This window comes from Apium graveolens, chromosome 5 (genome assembly GCF_009905375.1).
Source record: "Apium graveolens cultivar Ventura chromosome 5, ASM990537v1, whole genome shotgun sequence".
Lineage (NCBI taxonomy): Eukaryota > Viridiplantae > Streptophyta > Magnoliopsida > Apiales > Apiaceae > Apium > Apium graveolens.
In genome coordinates, this window is record NC_133651.1 from 190,003,398 (window position 1) to 190,023,593 (window position 20,196).

The following is a 20,196-nucleotide window of genomic DNA, read 5'->3' on the forward strand; positions in this document are numbered from 1 at the left end:
TATTTCAAGTTATAGAGGCATGGTTGGCTCACTTTTATATTTAACTTCTAGTAGACCTGATATAATGTTTTCTACATGTCTCTGTGCTAGATTTCAAGCTGACCCTAAAGAATCTCACTTAGTGGCTATTAAAAGAATCTTCAGATATCTCAAAGGGACTCCAAATCTAGGAATTTGGTACCCTAGAGAGTCTGGTTTTGATCTAATTGGCTACTCAGATGCAGATTATGCAGGCTGTAAAATAGACAGGAAAAGCACTACTGGCACCTGTCAATTTCTAGGGAACAAGCTTGTGTCATGGTTCAGCAAGAAGCAAAATTATGTTTCTACATCAACAGCTGAAGCTGAGTACATTGCTGCTGGTAGTTGCTGTGCACAGATACTATGGATGAGGAATCAACTATTTGACTATGGTTTGACTGTTGACAAAATTCCAATATTCTGTGACAACACAAGTGCCATTGCCATTACTGAAAATCCAGTGCAGCACTCAAGAACCAAGCACATTGACATCAAGTACCATTTCATTAGGGAACATGTGATGAAAGGTACAGTGGAACTTCATTTTATTCCAAGTGAAAAGCATATTACAGACATATTTACCAAGCCACTTGATGAATCAACATTCACAAGATTAGTAAGTGAGCTAGGTATGCTTAATTATTCATAATTTATGTTCTCTATATAATCTGTCTTGAAGCCTGAAATGAATTTGCTGCAAGAACAGAGTTGGCTTCAAGAAAGACCTATTCTATCAACGGATATTCCCTATCCGTTGAAAGCCAAAATTGTTCTATCAACGGATGTTCATTATCCGTTGAAAGACAAATACATTTCTGGTAATTTTATCCCTCAACTGATAAAATAGTGTTGGTCATCAACGGATAACTATTTACCTTATCCGTTGAAGTGTCACATCAGTTACTTTCAGTAAATCACAGCCGTTGATTTCTTTACTTAACCGTTGATACAGATATACACTGTTGTATGTATTTGTTTTAAAGGCAGTTTAGAATTTCTACAGTTTTATTTATTCTTAAACGGCTGTAATTTACTTAAAAGTATCATTTTATTTCCGTTTTAATTCAAGAAAGTTTAAAAGCCCATTAAACTCTTATTTTTCACTTTATGCTTTCTTGCAATTTTCATTCTCCTTCTCTTCCAAAATTCTCAAGTTTTTCTCTGCAACCTCTACTCACAACAATGGCACCAGTAGTCAAAATTATGTCTCAAACAGGACTTGTTTATGAAAAGAATAATTTCGTAGCCTTGGTTGAAAAGAATGAAGCCCATTCTGATTACAACAAGATGATGGACTTCATCAAACACTGCAAACTGAGCTATGCAATGCTGGAAGCCCCAACCATCTACTGTGAGGTGATTGAGGAGATTTGGACAACTGCAGAGTTCAACTCCACAGATATGACTATTGCCTTCTCTCTCAAAGGTAAGGATTATTGCATTAACTGTGATGATATACAGTCTTGCTTTAAGTTGCCTGAGAATAATGCCATGACACCACACACTGATAAAGATGTATCTGCTATGTTAGATTCCATAGGCTATGCTTTTGATTCTGCTAGTTTAGGTAGTATTAGAAGGAAAGGCCTAAGGAAAGAATGGAGTTTTCTTGGAGATGCCTTTATCAAGGTTTTCTCTGGGAAGATTAGCAATTTTGATGCCATAACTTCATCTCTTGTTAATATGCTCTACATGCTAGTTTCTGATAGGTACTTTAATTTTAGCAACTGTGTCATGCTAGAATTAGGTTCCAAATTAGGTAACAAAGCTAATAGACCACATAACATCTACTATGCTAGATTCTTTATGTTATTGGCTAACCATGTTGCTGAAAGATTGGTCATATCAAATGAGAATAATAAACTCAAATGCTGGGCACAAGAGAAAAGGGTCCTTGCAGACCTTTTGAGAATGAACCTCAACAGCCAGGTGCCATTGGTATATTTGCCAATCATGAATGCACCACAGGTAAGTGAGGTAAACACTTCTATAACTCCTACTATCTCCAACCCCATTGTTTCTTTGTCTTCAAGTGTGGAAATGGGATCTGTGTCTTTTCCCAAACAGGTTCCTACCAAAGCCACCAAAACTAAAGTTTCAAAACTCAAGTCATAGAAAACTACCTTTGTTGTTTCTCAAAAGACAACAGTAGTAACAACTACCATAAACCCTGAAGGGAGTGCACAGGGTGTGAGTGGTGAGGGGAGGGGTGAACATCAAGAAACCCCCCAGGATAAGGTGGGAGAGGTGAGTGGTACCCAAGCCAGCCAAGCCACAGTCTCTCAAAAGACTGTGGTGGTTCAAAAGGAGTCTAACACATCCCTAGTTGCATCCTCCCAAAAGGGTGCACCTATTGAAAATAGTCCCCAACCAGGGACACAGACCAAAAGAGGGAGGGACACTGAAGCCACACATTCACCAATTAAAGCCTTTTCAAGGAAGAAGAAGGCCAAGACCCTAGTTTCCACACAAGGGGCACACACAGCACAGATACATCCACCTGTATCTGTGCCTTCACAAATTCAGCTTGATGTGATTCCAGCTAATGTGGAGTCACGACCCCATTCTCTCATAATAGAAACACACCAATCATCAAACTCTCCATCACCCTCTCTGGATGTGGATATGATATTCACATCAATTCCTGATTCTCCCTCATTAAAACTCAGGGAGGAGCCCCACTTAAAACCTGATGATCATCATCTTTTAGATGATTTGTTGGATCATCAGCCAATTCTTTCAGATGTAGTTGAAGAATCTGTGTTACCTCACTTAAAATCAATTCACACAGATTCAACAATTATGTCACTTTCTATATCTACATCTTTTCCTTCTTCAACGGATATCTCTCATCCGTTGAAAAGTGGTTGTTCTTCAACGGATAAGCTTAATAGCAGTTATCCGTTGATACCATCAGTTTCCACTTCAACGGATACTCCCTATCCGTTGATGGTCTCTACACACATAACAGAAACAATTCCAACTGTAGAGGACATGGCTACTGTACAATCACTTTTAGGTTTGAGGGAAGGGAGTGATCTTTTGAGTGAGAGGCTGGGTTGCTCCCAGGCAAAAGGAGAGGTTGGGAGTCACCATATGCATGCTATTTCTTCCAGCATGGCAAAAGTGAGTAAGGGGAGTGCCACCTTAAAAGGTGAGGGTGAGGGTGTGAGGGTGTGTGTGAGCCAGGGGGAGCCCCTGATGCAAGAAAATAGAGAAAAAGAGAGAAAGGAAGGTACAGAAGCTATAAGGGTGGATCCAGCCATTGCTAGTGAGTCAATGAAAGTGGATGATGCAGAAAAGGAAAGACAATTTCAGCAACATTACAAAGCTGAAATTGATAACATTTCCTTGGATGCTGACACTTTTACTCATCCTGTTTCAGCCTATCAATTATTGGCTGCTCAGGGCAATGTGGAGGCAGAACAGACATTAAACATTGTACACACTTCAGAATCTCTTCTCAGAGACAAAGTTGTTGTTAACAGGCTGCCTTCTCAAGCTGGTGAGCCATCTGAAGAATTCGGAGTAAATTCTAATGATGATGACTCTGATTCTTTGAATGAGAGCATGAACTTAGGGGGAGTAGCAGGCCCAAGTTCTGTTCCAGATCTTCCTGAATGGGCATGGGCAAAAGCATCAAAACCAGGAGAGTTTGGTGTCACTTTGGTTAGACAAGTCATGACAATTCAGAAGGCCCTTCAGGAGACTACATATGCTGGTACCAAGGCAATTCTTCAAGCTCATCTGGAATCTCTGCATCTCTTGCAGTTGTAGCATTTCAAACAGAATCTAAGTATGGATGAGCTCAAGCAGGATATTGCTGATCTAAAATCTTACAATGCTGAGAAGTTGGATTCAGTCATACCTTATGGTACTATGCAAGATTTGTTGGGGAGACTGAGGAAAGAATCTGATGCTGACAAGAGACTGGCCAGATTGGAAACCAGAGTTCAGATCATTGAAGACTCTATGGTCACCATTCTTCAGAATCAACAAACTCAAACAAATATACTCATGCAGTTGGCAAATGCACAAGGCTTGACCCCTACCCTTGATGATAACAAAAAGGGGGAGAATAAAGGGGAAGGGGAAGGAGAGCCATCAACAACAGTTCAAATTTCTCAAGTGCTAGTTCCTGTCATCACCACTACTCCAATTATTCAAATCAAAGGAAAGCTTGATGGAATTGATCTAATCCAGATAGCAGCAGCTGAATTGCAAGTCAAAGAGCAAAGGAAGAAGATAGATGAAAATATGCAACAAATATTTGGTTCTACAACTTCTCAATCACAATCTGTGAAGCATAGCACAAAAGTGGAATCAATTATTATGGAGCTCAAGCCAGTAGGGAGGAATAAGGTTGGAGAGACTTCTTCCAAGGATCTAAAACCTATGGTTCTCAAGCCCAACAACAGATCCAATAAGGACTCTACAAAGAATCCTCTGAAAGAAGTGGATTTTCCTCTTCCAAAGGCTGATGAAGACAAGCTTTTGGGTAGAAGTATCTCAAAACTCAAAGAGACCATGGATGTGGCTGTAAGGAGGAACATAGCTATTATCTTCAGAGAGGGAAAGAGCATATGTGTGATGCAAGGACATCCCAAATTCTCAATAGCCAAAAGGGAAGAAACCAGAAGGTTGAAGGAAGAAGCCAAACAGCTAAAGGCTGACAAAAGAGCACAAGCAAAGCTTAAAAAACAGCTAAAGTCAAGTCAGGCTGAAGAACAGAAAGAAATTGAAGACAAAAGTGAAGATGAAGCTATGGGGGACATGGTTGATACTAATATGGAGGAAAGAAGTAAGGGAAGAGAAGAATGGCAAAAAGGGAACAGAAAGAAGGTCAATGCAAAGAGAAAGATGGTAGATGAGACTGAAGAAACCCAATCAATATCCAAACCACTACCCTCTATCCAGAACCCATTGTGCCAGACCCCTTCATGAACATTCATGGTGAAACAATCATTCCCAAGGAGGAACCAATTGATTGGGACACCATCAAATTGCCCACCTTCCTAACCTCTTCTCCACCATCAAAGAAGCAGAAAAGAAGAATCAAATCAATACCCTCTAAAGCCTCAATCAAATTCACACAGAAGCCTAAGCCTAAGCCTCAAGCCTCTAAGGATGATTATGTTCACATCTGTGACATAAAAGAATTTTCAGACATTGAACTCTATCTGGATGAGCTGGAGGAAGTAAGGGGAATAGCTGCCTACAGACAGCTACCAGAAAGACAAGTGTTTAAATACAAAGAAGATGGGGAAAGAACCTGACCTCTTTACAGAATTCTGAATGAAGGCTGCTCTACCTTGATTAGAGTCTACTCAGCCATATAAAGGGATTCTGGCTTTACCAGGACTGCCAAGACTGAGATTCTCAACAAGATTGCCAACATAAGGAAAACTTGGATGGAGCCCAATGCTTTGCCTAGAACATTACTCATTCAAGAAAGAGGAATTACAATTCACAAATCACCTCATTGGTTGATGGAGTTCAGAGACAACAAAGGAGTCGAAAGATTTTTCAGAATTGAAGATCAACTCAAGATTGCCAGTAATGAAACTCTCAAGGATATGCAATCTAAGTTAGACATCAATGAAGAAGATGAAGCTGAATTCTACAGATAACTTCAACTTCAAATAGAGGAGAATGACAGGAGGCTAGGAAAGAAAACAAGGAATCAAAGGAAAAGAAACTAATCTGCTCAGGCTAAAGGAGCACCCTTGAAAACAATGTAACTCTTCAATTCCATCTCAGCATACACATTTTTGTAGCACTTTTGAATTTCTACTTTATTACAGTTTATATATTTGTCAAGTGTTTTGTTATCATCAAGCTAAACCCAAATTTATGCCTACAGTTCTAGTAGACATAAATAGGGGGAGATTGTTAGGAATATGTGTATTAGTTTGATGATAAGATAAACAAAACACTTAAGTAGAAATCTAGTATTTGTAGCCTCAACGGATAAGACCATCTTGGCTATCCGTTGAAGGAGTAGCTTTACTTAGCAATAAGTTTAGTATTGCAGCACATTTCATTCTCTGGATTCAAGTTGTAATTCTTAGATGTTGTAGGAAATTATCAGTCATGTTGACTACTAATGGATATGCAAATAGGAGGGCTAAATATTTTGATGCCTTGTAATTTTGTATAAGTGAAGAAGTATCAACGGATATTGAAGACCTTCAACGGATAATAAACAAAGCTTCAACGGATGTCTCTAATGCTTCAACGGATAATATCCATCAACAGATAAGTGCTTCAACGGATAAAGACTTCAACTGATAATGCATCAACGGATAAAGCTTCAACGGATAAAGCCTCACCGGATAAGGCATCAACGGATGAAAGCTTCAACGGATGCTTAGTTCATTAGCAGTTGATAGTGACAATTCACAAGCTGACAGAGGCACATGGGTTGACAGAGACAAACTGGAATGTGGAAGCCTCTAGGAGGAATCAAGAAAATGCAGCATTTCTATTCTGATGCAAACAAGGGAGTATTCAAAGATTCACAGATTATCCTAGATTGCATTGGATAGAGAAATGAAGAAGAAATATGTGAAGAATCTTTTTAATTGTATTTTACAGTTTTGTCTTCACTTATAAACTTGGTGATATATAAACCAAGTAGCAGCTAGTAATTAGATAAGAATTTTCCAGAGCTGTTTAGAAATATCCAGAGAGAAAATCATCTAGTTTATACTAGGAAGCAGTTGTGATTTAATTCTTTGAATCACAGATTTTCTGAAATAACACATCTCTGGTGGAACAACAAATCCACCAGAAAAGTTTTTAAGTTCTTTGTGTTCTTTACATTTGTGTTTGAATATATATATGTCTGTATTAGCTTCAAGCAATTCACACACTTGTTCTCAAAAACACTTGGCCTTAGAAACTGCTCAAAACTTGAAAAAGTTTTGAGATTTACATTCAACCCCCCTTCTGTAAATATCATTGTTAGTCCACTGGGAATAACACTTTTCCTGTCTATTTTGCATATATATCCAACAAAAATTCCTTCATCATCTTTTAGATCAAATTTTGACAGCTGTTCCGGATGAGTCTTAAGAACAAAACACTTGCAACCAAATACATGAAAGTATTTCAGATTTAGCTTCTTTTTCTTCACCATCTCATATGGTGATTTTCCATGCTTGTTTATGAGTGTAGCATTCTGTGTAAAATAAGCAGTCTGCACAGCTTCAGCCCCAAAGTAGGTTGGTAGCTTTGCTTCATCAAGCATAGTTCGTGCAGCTTCAATGAGAGTCCTGTTCTTTCTTTCTACAACTCCATTTTGCTGTGGAGTTCTAGGTGCAGAAAAATCCTGTTTGATTCCATGCTCTCTGTAGAACTCTTCCATGATTAAATTCTTGAACTCAGTACCATTATCACTTCTTATTATTTTAACAGAAACTTTGACCAATTTATCCAGCTAATTGACATGATCAGTTAGAGTAGATGCAGTTTCATTCTTCTTGTGCAAGAAATACACCCAAGTATATCTTGTGAACTCATCCACTATAACCGTAGCATATTTCTTCTTTGCAATAGACATGACATTGACTGGACCAAATAGATCAATATGCAGTAGGTGATAAGGCTCAAGAATTGAGGATTCAGTTTTGCTCTTGAAAGAAGATTTTCTTTATTTTGCCTTTTGACATGAATCACAAAGGCCATCAGGAGCAAATACTGATTTTGGAAGTCCTCTCACAAGATCTGTCTTTACTAGTTCATTTATGTTGTTGAAATTTAAGTGAGAGAGTCTTTTGTGCCAATTCCAGCTTTCTTCAATTGATGCTCTACTCAACAGACAAATTACAAAACCATCAGAACTTGTTGAAAGTCTGACTTCATAAATGTTACCATGCATGTAACCTTTCAGAACCACTTTGCCTGTAGAATTTCTAAGAACTTCACAGTGTTCTTCAAAGAAATCCACATGATAACCTCTGTCACAGATTTGACTCACACTTAGCAGATTATGTTTAAGTCCTGAGACAAGAGCTACTGTTTCAATAATGACATTCCCAAGATTAATATTGCCATATCCCAGAGTTTTTCCCATGTTGCCATCACCATAAGAAAATCCTGGGTCAGCTTTCTCCACAAAGTCTGATAGCAGGGCTTTATTTCTAGTCATATGTCCTGAACATCCACTGTCCAAAACTAGGATGTTTTTCATGTTGCCCTGCAATCACAAAGACCACTATTGGTTAGTTTTAAGGACCCACACTTGCTTGGATCCTTTGGCCTTTTTAAGTTTGTCAGCGGATTTAATTTCAGAGTTTATACTAACATGCTGTTTATCAAAATTTATATCAGACTTTACACTAGAAGGAATAATACTAACTTTCTTCAAAGAAGGTTTTATTTGATAATAATAATAGTACAAACTATGATATTCCTTACAAGTATAAATGGAATTCCATAAACTACCACAATGAACACAAGGATTTTGTGGCTTAAACCTAACAGACTGACTCTTAACTCCTGATTTAGGAGGTAAAGAGTTTATATCATTATTTTTCCTGCAAAAAGAAGCAAGATGGTTAGACTTTCCGCAGTTATAACATTTCTTTCTAGGAGCATTAGGAATAGGCATATAATTATTTCTTTTATTCACACCTTCCTTTCCATTCCTATTTTTCCTAGCTCCCTTTACCTTGTTGACATTCCTAATCTCTTTCAGCTAATGCTTAAGTTGCTTCTTTGTCATTAAGCCTATGTTTACTTCGGCTGGTTTATCATGTTTTAATTGTCAGAAGTTGATTTTTCTTTGACTTCTGTTACAGACTCTTTCATCTTTTCAGAATCAGACTTTACAGTTTTTGCTACAAACTTAACAGGATTTACCTTTGGCTTAACAGTCTATTTAACAATAATTGGCTCAATTTGTTCAGTTCCTTTTTCATTTTTATCATCTCCATAACCTAAGCCCTCTTTCCAGTTTCCACTATTTAGTAAATTCTGAGTTGTTCTGCCAGAGTTAGTCCAAGTTCGTATAATTTCTCTTTCTTTTTCTAACTCAGTTTTTAGAGATTCATTCAAGTTTAGCACTTCATCTCTAACATAAAAAGCATCATCTCTTTCTTTCTTTTTTTCTGAGTTTGATGAAACATAACTAACTCTTTTTCTAATTAATCATTCCTCTTTTTAAAAGCAAAATTTTCAGATGTTAATCTTTCACATGTTAAAGTCTGATCTCTATAAATAACGAACATGGTTTTAAGATATAATCTCAACTCAGTAATATCATTAGTATGAAAAGCATAAGTTGTTTGAGGTACCTTTAATTCAGCAGTTTTAGGACTGCCATCAGCATTTTCCATCAAGGCATAATTCACCGCATGTTCAGAATCTGAAGTGTATGTCCAACTTTTCTTCTTTGTGACAAGTGCCTTGCCTTTGTCACTTTTTCCTTTCTTGCAGTGAGGAGATATGTGGCCTCTTTCACCATAATTGTAGCATTTAACATTTGAGTTGTCTCCTCTGTTAAACTTTCCTTTACCTTCAGACTTTCTGAATCCTTTCTTATCAGAACTTCCACTTTTCCTGGAAAACTTCTTGCCTTTTCTGAATTTCCTGTAGGCTATCTGTTTGATACCCTTCACCATAAGAGCACACAATTTCATCATCTCTTCATCAGCATCCATTTCAGGTAAACTTCCAGTTTCTGAATCATCATCATCAGAATATGATGACTCTGAATCAGACTTTATGATGAGAGCGCTTTCTTTGCCCCTCTTTGAGACAACAACTTTAGGAGATTCCTCCTCAGTTTTAAGAGCAATTGTCCTTGACTTTCTTCCATGCCTCTTGCTCCTTTGATCCATCTCAAGTTCATGAGTCTTGAGCATACCATAAATTTCATCAAGAGTAGTTTTAGTAAGGTCATAGTTGTCTCTTATGGTAGTAGACTTCAAATCCTAATTTTCAGGAAGAGCTAAAAGGAATTTTAGATTTGAATCTTCAAGATCATATTCATTGTCCACTAGTGATAGATCATTCAAGAGTTTGGCAAACCTGTCATATAAATCAGTTAATGACTCATCAGCTTTTGAGTCAGAGTGCTCATACTCTTGAGTGAGTATAGTCCTCTTATTTTTCTTGATTGCATCAGTTCCCTGGCATCTTATCTCCAAAGCATCCCATATCTCCTTTACAGTCTTGCAATGAATTACCCTGTTTGACATGACATTATCAATGGCACTATGCAGCAAATGCCTTACCCTTGTATCCTTGGCAATAGATGAGATATCTTCAGTTGTATACTCACCTTTCTCCTTTGGTATGGTCTTTGCTGGTTGATCAGCAACTGCAACAGAGAGCTTGGTTGGAGTTTGTGCTTCTTCAGACATGATTGTTTGGATCTTTACTGTATGTGTGTTAACAGAAAAGCTCTGATACCACTAGTTAGGTCACACAACACTGTAGAAGGGGGTTGAATACAGTGTTTATACAATCAAATTAATTTAACACAAGTATGTAATAAAGATCAAGTATATTGAATAAACTCTGTTACAATAAGAACTGTTGTTCTCTCTCAGTGATGAACAAATATCACTAAGAGATGCTAGGTTACAATGTATAAACTTCTCGATAATGATAACACATTTAGTGTAAACCCTAAGTCTGTGTTTATATAGTACACAGGTACAAGATAACTTCTAATTGATATGGAATACAATTCTGTCTCCTAAAATATATCAATCAGATATCTTCTACAAGTCTTCCAGTCTTCTAACTCTTTCCATGCATATCTTCTTTTATTTTAGTCTTGATCTTCTACTGTAAATCAGCTTCCTTCCTTATCTGAAAGTCTTCCCGCACTTAAGTTCTGATATGACCTTAAGTTCTGATATTAAGTTCTGACTTCTATTAAGTCCTGATTTCAGTAAGTCCTGATATGTCCTGTTTGTTAAGATCTGAAAACTAAACATGAAGCATATTAGACATGACATCTCAAATATATCTAACAATAAGAGTTGTGATATTAGCATTGAGTGTTGGCAGCTCCCCCTGAATGGATAAAGGAGCTTCAATTGATGTGCTCTTAGTGTTAGTGCCAACCATATTTCTTCTTTCACCAACTTGAGAGTGCTCAAGTTAGGGTGCAGGCTCTGTATAGATTGTACTAGGGAGAGTGCTTTGTTCAAAAGAGTCACCTTGTTAAGAAGGAGCCCCTAGAGTCTATTTATTTCCATCTTTTACAACTGCATCCTGTTGGGAGGATACAGAGGTAGCTTCATGAGTGGTCAGCTCAATTTTCTTTTTCTTCTTTTGCTTCTTGACCAGGTGAAACTCTAGTTGTGTTTCCTCACTACTCTCAGCAATTACAGTCAAGGGTGCATTCTTTCTCTTCTTTTTACTTACTCCGGCCTGTTGGGAGGATGAAGTGGTTGGTTTCCTAGCTTCTAAGGATAATAAAAAAGGGGTCTCAGTTGTGGAAGGCTCCTGTTGATTTTCCTGTATTTATACTTCCGCATGTATATGAGCCATAACTATATTAGATATAGCACTAGACCCCATGCCATGCATAGGGTATGGGTAAGTTCTAAATCTCTCTAATATAAAGTTAGTGATTTTTAGACCTACTAGTACCTTATTCTTTGTAATTAGTGAGCCAAATTATATTTTGGACACTTGTTTACAATTGCCAATTTTAGTCCTATCAATACCATTAAGTAAATGTATGTCCATAACTTTATGATTTAAAGTAGACATAATAAATCTAGGAAAGAAAATTCCCTTGCCTCTAGTGGCCAAAGGCATTGTGAGCCTTGTGCTGAGTTCTTCCAGGATCGATAGCCCCACATTAATGTGCCTGTTGTGAGCCATGAAGATCACCGGCTTTTGGACCATACTGGATATATTGTCATACCCAGTCTTACTACAGGTGAAGGCTCTCACTATTGAGTAAAACAAGAATGACCATTCCCTCATTGGATGTTTCTTGTTCAAGATGACAAAGTTGATTTTCTCACCGTAATTTATGAAATCCATAAATTCAGCTACCTCATGTTGAGTTGGTACCTCCACCATGTTGTCAGTAGGTCTTAGGTAATGAATACAACACAGGGGGTGAATGTGTTTTAGATATTTTTAAGGCTTTTTAAGTTTTTTTTATTTGGTTAACAAAGCAGATTAGAAATGCAGTAATATTATGTTAACTAAAATTAAAACAGTGCACAAAATATTTCAAAACTCACTTAATTTTGTATTAAAATCAAGCTAGTGTTTTGCTACAAATCCTGGGTTCTTTATAAGTAAAGAACTCATCTTCTTCCTTGAGAGAGTTACAAGAAAAACTAGATCTGTTTGATACAATTTAAAAGCAAAGGACCAGTATTTACTATATAGATTAATAAACACAGGTTTACACAGTAGTGAGCCAAATGCTTAACAAGTCTATACAAAACAATACATAAATCAACATAAAGGAATTAACAATTCGAAGGAAGAGATAATAATAACAAGAGATAAACTTTTGGGTGATAGCATCATTTATTTGTAACAAAACCATTCAAAACCATTTCTTTATCAAAAACCATTTTATGACGCTACGGATTACAGCCGGTGATCAGCCGCAAAGTAATCCCGAACCTCGCTGGGTTCTAGAACATTAATGGGATCCCTAGGAAACTTTTAAGCCTGCAAATTAAGAGCGGAAAGGACTTGCGTCTCAGTCCAGATCCACTATCTAAAGAATATTATTTGTCCCCCTTTGGGACTGAAAATCAAATTCTAACTTTTTATTTTATTAAAAACGGATGCCAAGTGACGGTTAATTTCTTAAACAGTGAGCATGTTTATCAAGGGTTCTAGATCAACTTTGAAGCACAGGGAATAGGTCCACTAAATTTCAAGGCCGTGATCAACTAGACTATACTTTATCAAGGGAATTGCAAGGTTTCTATATACAAGGATTTTGGCAAGGAGATTTAGCAAGGTTATCAGATAGTATGAAGAAACGAAGTCAAACTAGGTCCAAGGTAGTGGTTCCAGATAAGACATAGGAATTAAAGTATAAAGAAGGTGATCATTAATGGTTCCAGATAAGATTTAGGTATTAAAATATAGAGAAAGTGAGCATCAGCTCAAGGTACAACAGAGTATCATACTTTAGGGTAAGGATAGGGTTATCAAACAATTATGAACAATCGTTAAGGAACAACTGACTTTTAGGTATCAAGACAAGGTTACTGGGTATAACTTGCACATGGTTCAACATCATAATTACTTTGGTATACTAGCATGGTATGACTTTCGATTTACTTGCATGGCAATCTTCAAGTAAAGTTTAACTACTTGCAATAAATACTAGAGGGTTCACATCATTTTCATATAATACAAAGATAGATTTGAAACCACTTGGTTCATGTATATCAAGGTGAATTAAAATACTCGCATCATATATAAGAACTAGTTATCGCACACTTGCAGTATAAACAAAAAGATAGGTTGAATCACTTGCCTTGAGAAAGGCTTGACTTGATTGGCAGGTAGGTACAACTGGAAGCTTTAATCAACTTTAATGGAAAGTTTACCCTCATCTCGAGATCCTACACAATAATAATAACCTCATTATAATATGTTCTCACTAACTCAACCTATTTGCATACTGAAATTAAACACAATGGCACTTAGGCCTATGTACACACATATTTACAAGCACCTCATAAGTATATTAATACACATAGCCACTTATGCTCACATACCATATTTAAGTACAAAATACTATAACACATACTATATTGCATCACTAAGCTTGGATGATCTCACTCCACTTACCTAAGTCTCTTGGTCGCTAAACTAGAGAAAACTCCAAATTTTGGCCTCCTAACTCGAAGTGCCTTTACTAAACCATCCAATTCCTATTGACCCTGACTTGGGCCTTACACTCTACTGGATTTAAGCTATCTTTCAACTATGGTGGTCAACCAAATCTTCACTCATAAGTGTTCTAAAACTATGTGATAAGTGAATGTGCTCATTATAGTAAATTTCAGGATGACATCTATGGTTTCTTGGATGCTTATGACACTCTTACACTTCGAGTTTACCTCTAAAACTTCTACACTAGACTCTTCTGATCATAAGTCAACTCCCAAACTTGGTGTGGCTCAAAGGCCTAGCTTGGGCCTCCCTAGGCCTAAGCTTAAAGTCCACATTTCCCCTATTTTCTGAGCAGAAAAGGGTTCTGATTTGAACTAACTTATGACACATGATTCTAATTAAAATCCTATGAACTATGGCTGGAAAAACCTCTCTGACACTCCCTCTAAATAAGGCCCAACATGGCCTAATGAGGGCCTACCTATGACATGGTCAAAACTTCCCATTTCTAAGTTGTAACAAAACTATCCCCTGCTGGACAGATTTTGTGATTCCACTCGTGCTCCTAACCAAACGACTTAAAAACCTCTAACAAGCACCTAAACTCTAATTTATACTCCTAGTGCTAGCTTCTGGTGACTTCAGCCTCAAAGTGCACAACAATGACAAGGTCAAATCTCACTCTAAACCTCATGGTACCAAACTGATTTTCTGCGGAATCTAATGCTCTCCTTTCACCATGATTCTCACTTGACAAACTCAACCAAACATTAACCAAAAACGCAAACCAAACCTCAAACAAGGAGATATAATGAACTAACTCTCCTACACTCAATATTGGCTTAGTGGAGATCATCCTTACCTAAGGTGTAACATAGCAAAAACAAAAGTTAACACACTACACTAATTACAAGTCATCAAATTTTCGAAAACAACAACTTATATCCTTTATATATATATTCGAATTAAAATCACATATCAAGGAGCACAAATCCAAAATCAATATCTTAACTCAACTGAAATTAAAGCCTATTAACAATTATCAATCCAAATGATCAAGAACTTTCAAAAAATCATGAGTTGATTTCATGCATGTATGCCTCCGAATTTTACAAACCAAAATCATATGATTTCCATAATAAATTTTATCATAAAATCAACATGCAAGCCTAACATAGACTATAACTAAATGATCACTTAGCATGCAAAGGTTTTTATCAAGTTTTTACTACAAAATTCATGCTATTATCAGAAAAACACACAAAAAATGAACAAGGCAACAAAACACCATCCATTCGGCTCCTAAAAAGTCATGGTCGAATGGATTAGGGTAAAAACAACATTTGCATAAGTGTAACACACTCATTTCTATCCATTCTCATCCCTATGATAATATAACTCATGGTAAGAACCTTAGATTCACAAGAATCAAAGGTGTTCACTTTGAGTTTAACAAAACACCACCATGCAAGGTCAAAACATAGGTTTTTCACTCTAAACTTTTTGGATTATGAATGATCAAGATATAGGAAGTAACATTTACATGAATGGAAGATAGATGCTTGAATGAAAAATGAAGAAAAGAGGGGGGTGGGGCTTCGACTATGGGAAGGCCGAGAGGGAAGAGCCGAGAGGGGGAGGGAGGAAAAAAAGGGGAGGGTGAAGTGGTGGAGTGAAAATGAAGTGATCATGATACTTGTGCTTGTTTTTATGCTTTTGATTTGACTATATGTGAGTGGAATTAGTAATTGACAAGTGTAACCTTCTAGCAAAAGTTGGGTAAATTTGCATGCAAGGACAAAAAGGTAATTTGGCTAGTAAAATGAGAGTTAGTGGGGTTGGAATTATCTTTTTAGCCCTTCAAGTTGAATTGGTGGGTTTTGCATGTAAGGGTATTCATGTAAATTGCTCATTACTGAACAACTAATTTTCAAAGATTTACTTTATAAAACAAAATAAACATTCAAAAATTATAAAAATTGTACCATATAATAACTCGGATTTTTAGAAATTTTATGAAATCAATTTTGTGATTTGTGAATGAAATAGTTTTTAAAAGATAATTTTCCATGGTAAAGAATATTCTTTATAAATCAAAATAAGAGCAATTAATAAAACTTTCGCTTTGAAAAATTCATATTTTAAATAAAACAATTTATAATGCAGCAAATTCCATTCACACAAATGTACAATCAATAAGTATATTTATAATCGACTCTAATATATACAGAGTTCGCAAATAATATTACACATAATGTCGGTCGTAACAATATCTCTGAGTTCTCTAATGCATATATGACTTATCGATATCTCAGAGATCTCTATATACATTTTGACTTGTAGATATCTCTGAGATCTCTAATGATAATTTGACTTTTTGATATCTCAAATATTCATGTATTCATTTGGCTTGTCGATATCTCTGAGACTTCTATATAAGTTGTTTTGGACTTCTCGATAAATCATTCTGGTGTTCTCGAATGACTTCTCTATATGACTTGATCTGTGACTTGTAGATATATCTAACTTAGAACATTTTTCCTAAAACAGATTTATTCAACTCCAAGCTTCTTCACAATTTCTCTGAGGCATGATCTTCTTGATCTTCTTCCAGAGTTTATTCTTAGGCTTGAGACTGTTTAAAGAAAAATACTCCAATCTAATCTTTGACATTTTTATAGACTCAAGTAATACAATACAAAATAAAAATTTTGATTAACATACAACTAATTCTTAAGGCTGTCAATTTGACTTAGTCTTGTTATAGTACAGGCATGTCTTGCAAAACAGTAGGGATTCCCAGTGCCTTGTTGACATCATTCCCATCAAATTCCGCTTGTTAGCCTTAGATTATTCAGCTTACCACCAAAGGCACAGCTTGATTCCCATGCACAACAGTCCTAACTATAGCTCAATTCCAAATGTCATTTAGAACATCTAATTACATGATAGGATTAGCAGTCAAGGCATCTGCAAAGAAAGTCTCAGACAAAAACTTAACAAAAAACTATCAGGAGCTTGGATAACATTAGTGAAAGTTAAGTAGTTGGTATCAACCTTTGGGATAACAGCTTTAACAGTGTTGGAAGCCATTGTAAGTGTTTGAATTTGAGTGGGTAAGAAATTTGAGAGAGAAACTAGAAATGAGATAGAATGGTTAAGGTTTGTAAAAACTAGGTCAATTAAGATCTCAAAAGCGTAAAGAGGGGTTATGTTGAGATGCATGGGTATTTATAGAAAAAGATAAGTGACTTGTCGAGAAGTAGGAATAATCGGTTGGGACTTGCGTATCGAGAAGTCACGTGAATGAATAGATACATATCGAGATGTCACTGTCCTAACTCTTGTCAAGAACTAGATAGTGACATATCGAGATGTTAAATAAATACCCAGTTTGTCCTGAATGGACTGGATTTTTCTAATTTTTATATGAATAAATAAAAATAAAATTAGAATGATTCTGTGTCAACGGTATTTTACTAAAATAATTTATTAAATAAATTATTTCAGTTCGAAGTTAACGAGAAGTCTAAAATGTATACTTGTAGAGAACTCTATGAATAAACATATATCGAGATCTCTACAAGACTTGTCGAGAAGTCATTATGAGGCTTGTCGAGAAGTCTTTCGAGAAGTCAGGAAAAAGACTTATCGAGAACTCTATCGAGAAGTCTCAAAATGACTTGTCGAGAAGTCATTTAGACTTATCGAGAACTCAGTTTTCTACATACTTTTGTTATTTTCAGTTTTGTCTTATATTAATTTTACATATTGAAAATGTAAATTAACAGTTAGAGAGTTTGTCTTAGAATTTTAAAAAAAATCCTAATTTAATTTTAAATTTAGAAAAATAAATATACAGAGAATTCTCAAATATTTATAATTCATATTCCAGTCAATTTCCAATTAAATCAAATTAATTTTAATTTATTAGAAATTAATCTGTTGCAACATATTATCTGAGTTCTTTCCTTTAGGATGAAGAATTTAACATTTGCAATTTCACTAACAAGTCTAGTGAAAGTTGTTTCATCTAAAGGTTTAGTGAAAATGTCAACTACTTGTTTTTCTGTTGGAACAAAAATGAGCCCAATAGTACCATTCGCAGCATGTTCTCTAATAAAATGGTACCTTACATCAATGTGCTTTGTCCTAGAATGATTAACTAGATTAGCAATAATAGAAATAGAAATAATATTGTCACACATAATTGGAATTTTTTATAACAGTAGGTCATAGTCCATTACTTGATTTCTAATCCAAAGCACTTAAGCACAGCAACTTCTATCAGCTATGTATTCAGCCTCAGCTATGGAAGTTGATATAATTTGTTGTTTCTTACTATACCATGATACAATTCTTTGACCAAGGAATTGACAGCTTCCACTTTGCTTTTCCTGTCTACCCTGCATTCAGCAAAATCTGCATTTATGTATCCAACAGCTTCAAATTCTGTTCCCTTAGGATACCATAGGATCAAGTTTGGTGTTCCCTTTAAATATCTGAAAATCCTCTTCACAACCATCAAATGTGATTCCTTAGGGTTGGCTTGAAGTCTAGCACATAGACATATTGCAAACATGATGTCTGGTCTACTAGCAGTTAAGTACAACAAAGATTCAATCATTCCTCTATAACCTAAAATGTCTACACTTTTTACTTTCTTATCTTTATCCAACTTTATAGATGTAGATATAGGTGTTGATGTAGGTGAACAATCAACCATTCCAAATTTCTTCAATAAATCTTTAACATACTTGGTTTGGCTGATGAAGATTCCATCACTTCTTTAGCTGACTTGAAGTCCAAGAAAGTAACTTAATTCTCCCATCACGTGTTAGTGTTTGTGCCCTATGAAACATTTGGATTATTAATTCTGATTATATGGATTATTCTTTAGTAATTTATTATATCTTTATTTTCTGTGATAAGATGTTAGATTAATAAATGTCCTTGGAATATGATATGTAATTTTATATCTCTAAGTACGTGACTTAGAAATGAGATTATGAGAATAGTATCGATATTCCTAAAGATCCCTAGTCGAGTATTATTATTAAGGGACAATAATAATGCATTAAGACTAGTGTGAATGTTGACTAATGATCACATCTCATTGATCATAGGTATAGTGATACTAAAGTCAAAACACAGGCACATGTATTATATTAGGTTACACACTATAGAAGGGGGTTGAATACAGTGTTTATCACAATCAAATTGAATTAAAGAACACAAGTAACAGAAAACAAGATTTATTAAACTTTGTTACAATATGGAACTGTCCTCTCTCAGTGATGAACAAATTATCACGAGAGCTGCTAGGGTTATATTAAATAATAACTTCGATTATGATAACACATATAGTGTAAACCCTATGTCTGTGTTTATATACTACACAGTTACAAGATAATCCCTAATTGATATTTGAATATAATTATGTATCCTAAAATATATCAATTAGATATCTTCTTTTCCAAGTATTCTATTCTTCATAGAATTCCTTCTTCATGCATATCTCTTCTTGCATTTGTCTTAATCTTCTTTCCTTTCAATCAGCCGCCTTCCTTATCTGAAAGTCTCCTTAAGTCCTGATATTATCTTCTGATAAATATCTCCTGATAACTTAAGTTCTGACAACTTAAGTTCTGACTTTAGTATAAATGTTGATTTCCAGTTAAGTACTGATTTGTCCTGTTAAGTAAGATTTGAAAACTAAACATAAATCATATTAGTCATGACATTATCAAATATATCTAACAATCTCCCCCAACTTGTAAATTAGCATAATATACAAGTTTAACAGATATTTGACGATGTCAAAAACATTTAGTACAAATGCATGAGAATTTGACTAGATAAGTACAACTTATAGTCCTTGTAGATTTACCATTTTTTAACTTCTGATAACAGCTTCAGTCTGTATACGCATCAGAATTTAATCACTTGTAGATCTTTGACTTGGCTTCAATTACTGATCTTTTTGATATCAGGAGTTGTTCTGAGATAGTTCTTTAACAAACATCTCTCAACATATTCAAGTTCTTTAACCATCCTCCTTTTAGCATTCTTCAATTCAATTGTATCTTCACCAATTTGAAAGATAGCAACCCTGAGATCATTTATTCTAGCTTTTCTTATGCCTTGATCTAGTCTGATCAAATATGCCTTGTCAGACTCAAGATTGAATTCCACAGCTTTATAACCCAAAAAGGTAGTTATAATCTTAGCAGAGTTAGGCTTCATCTCGACAATATTACCCTTGTGATCTCTGTACTTGGGACAGTATGTGCTGTCAGACTTCACAGAATAAAGCTTCTTCTGTCT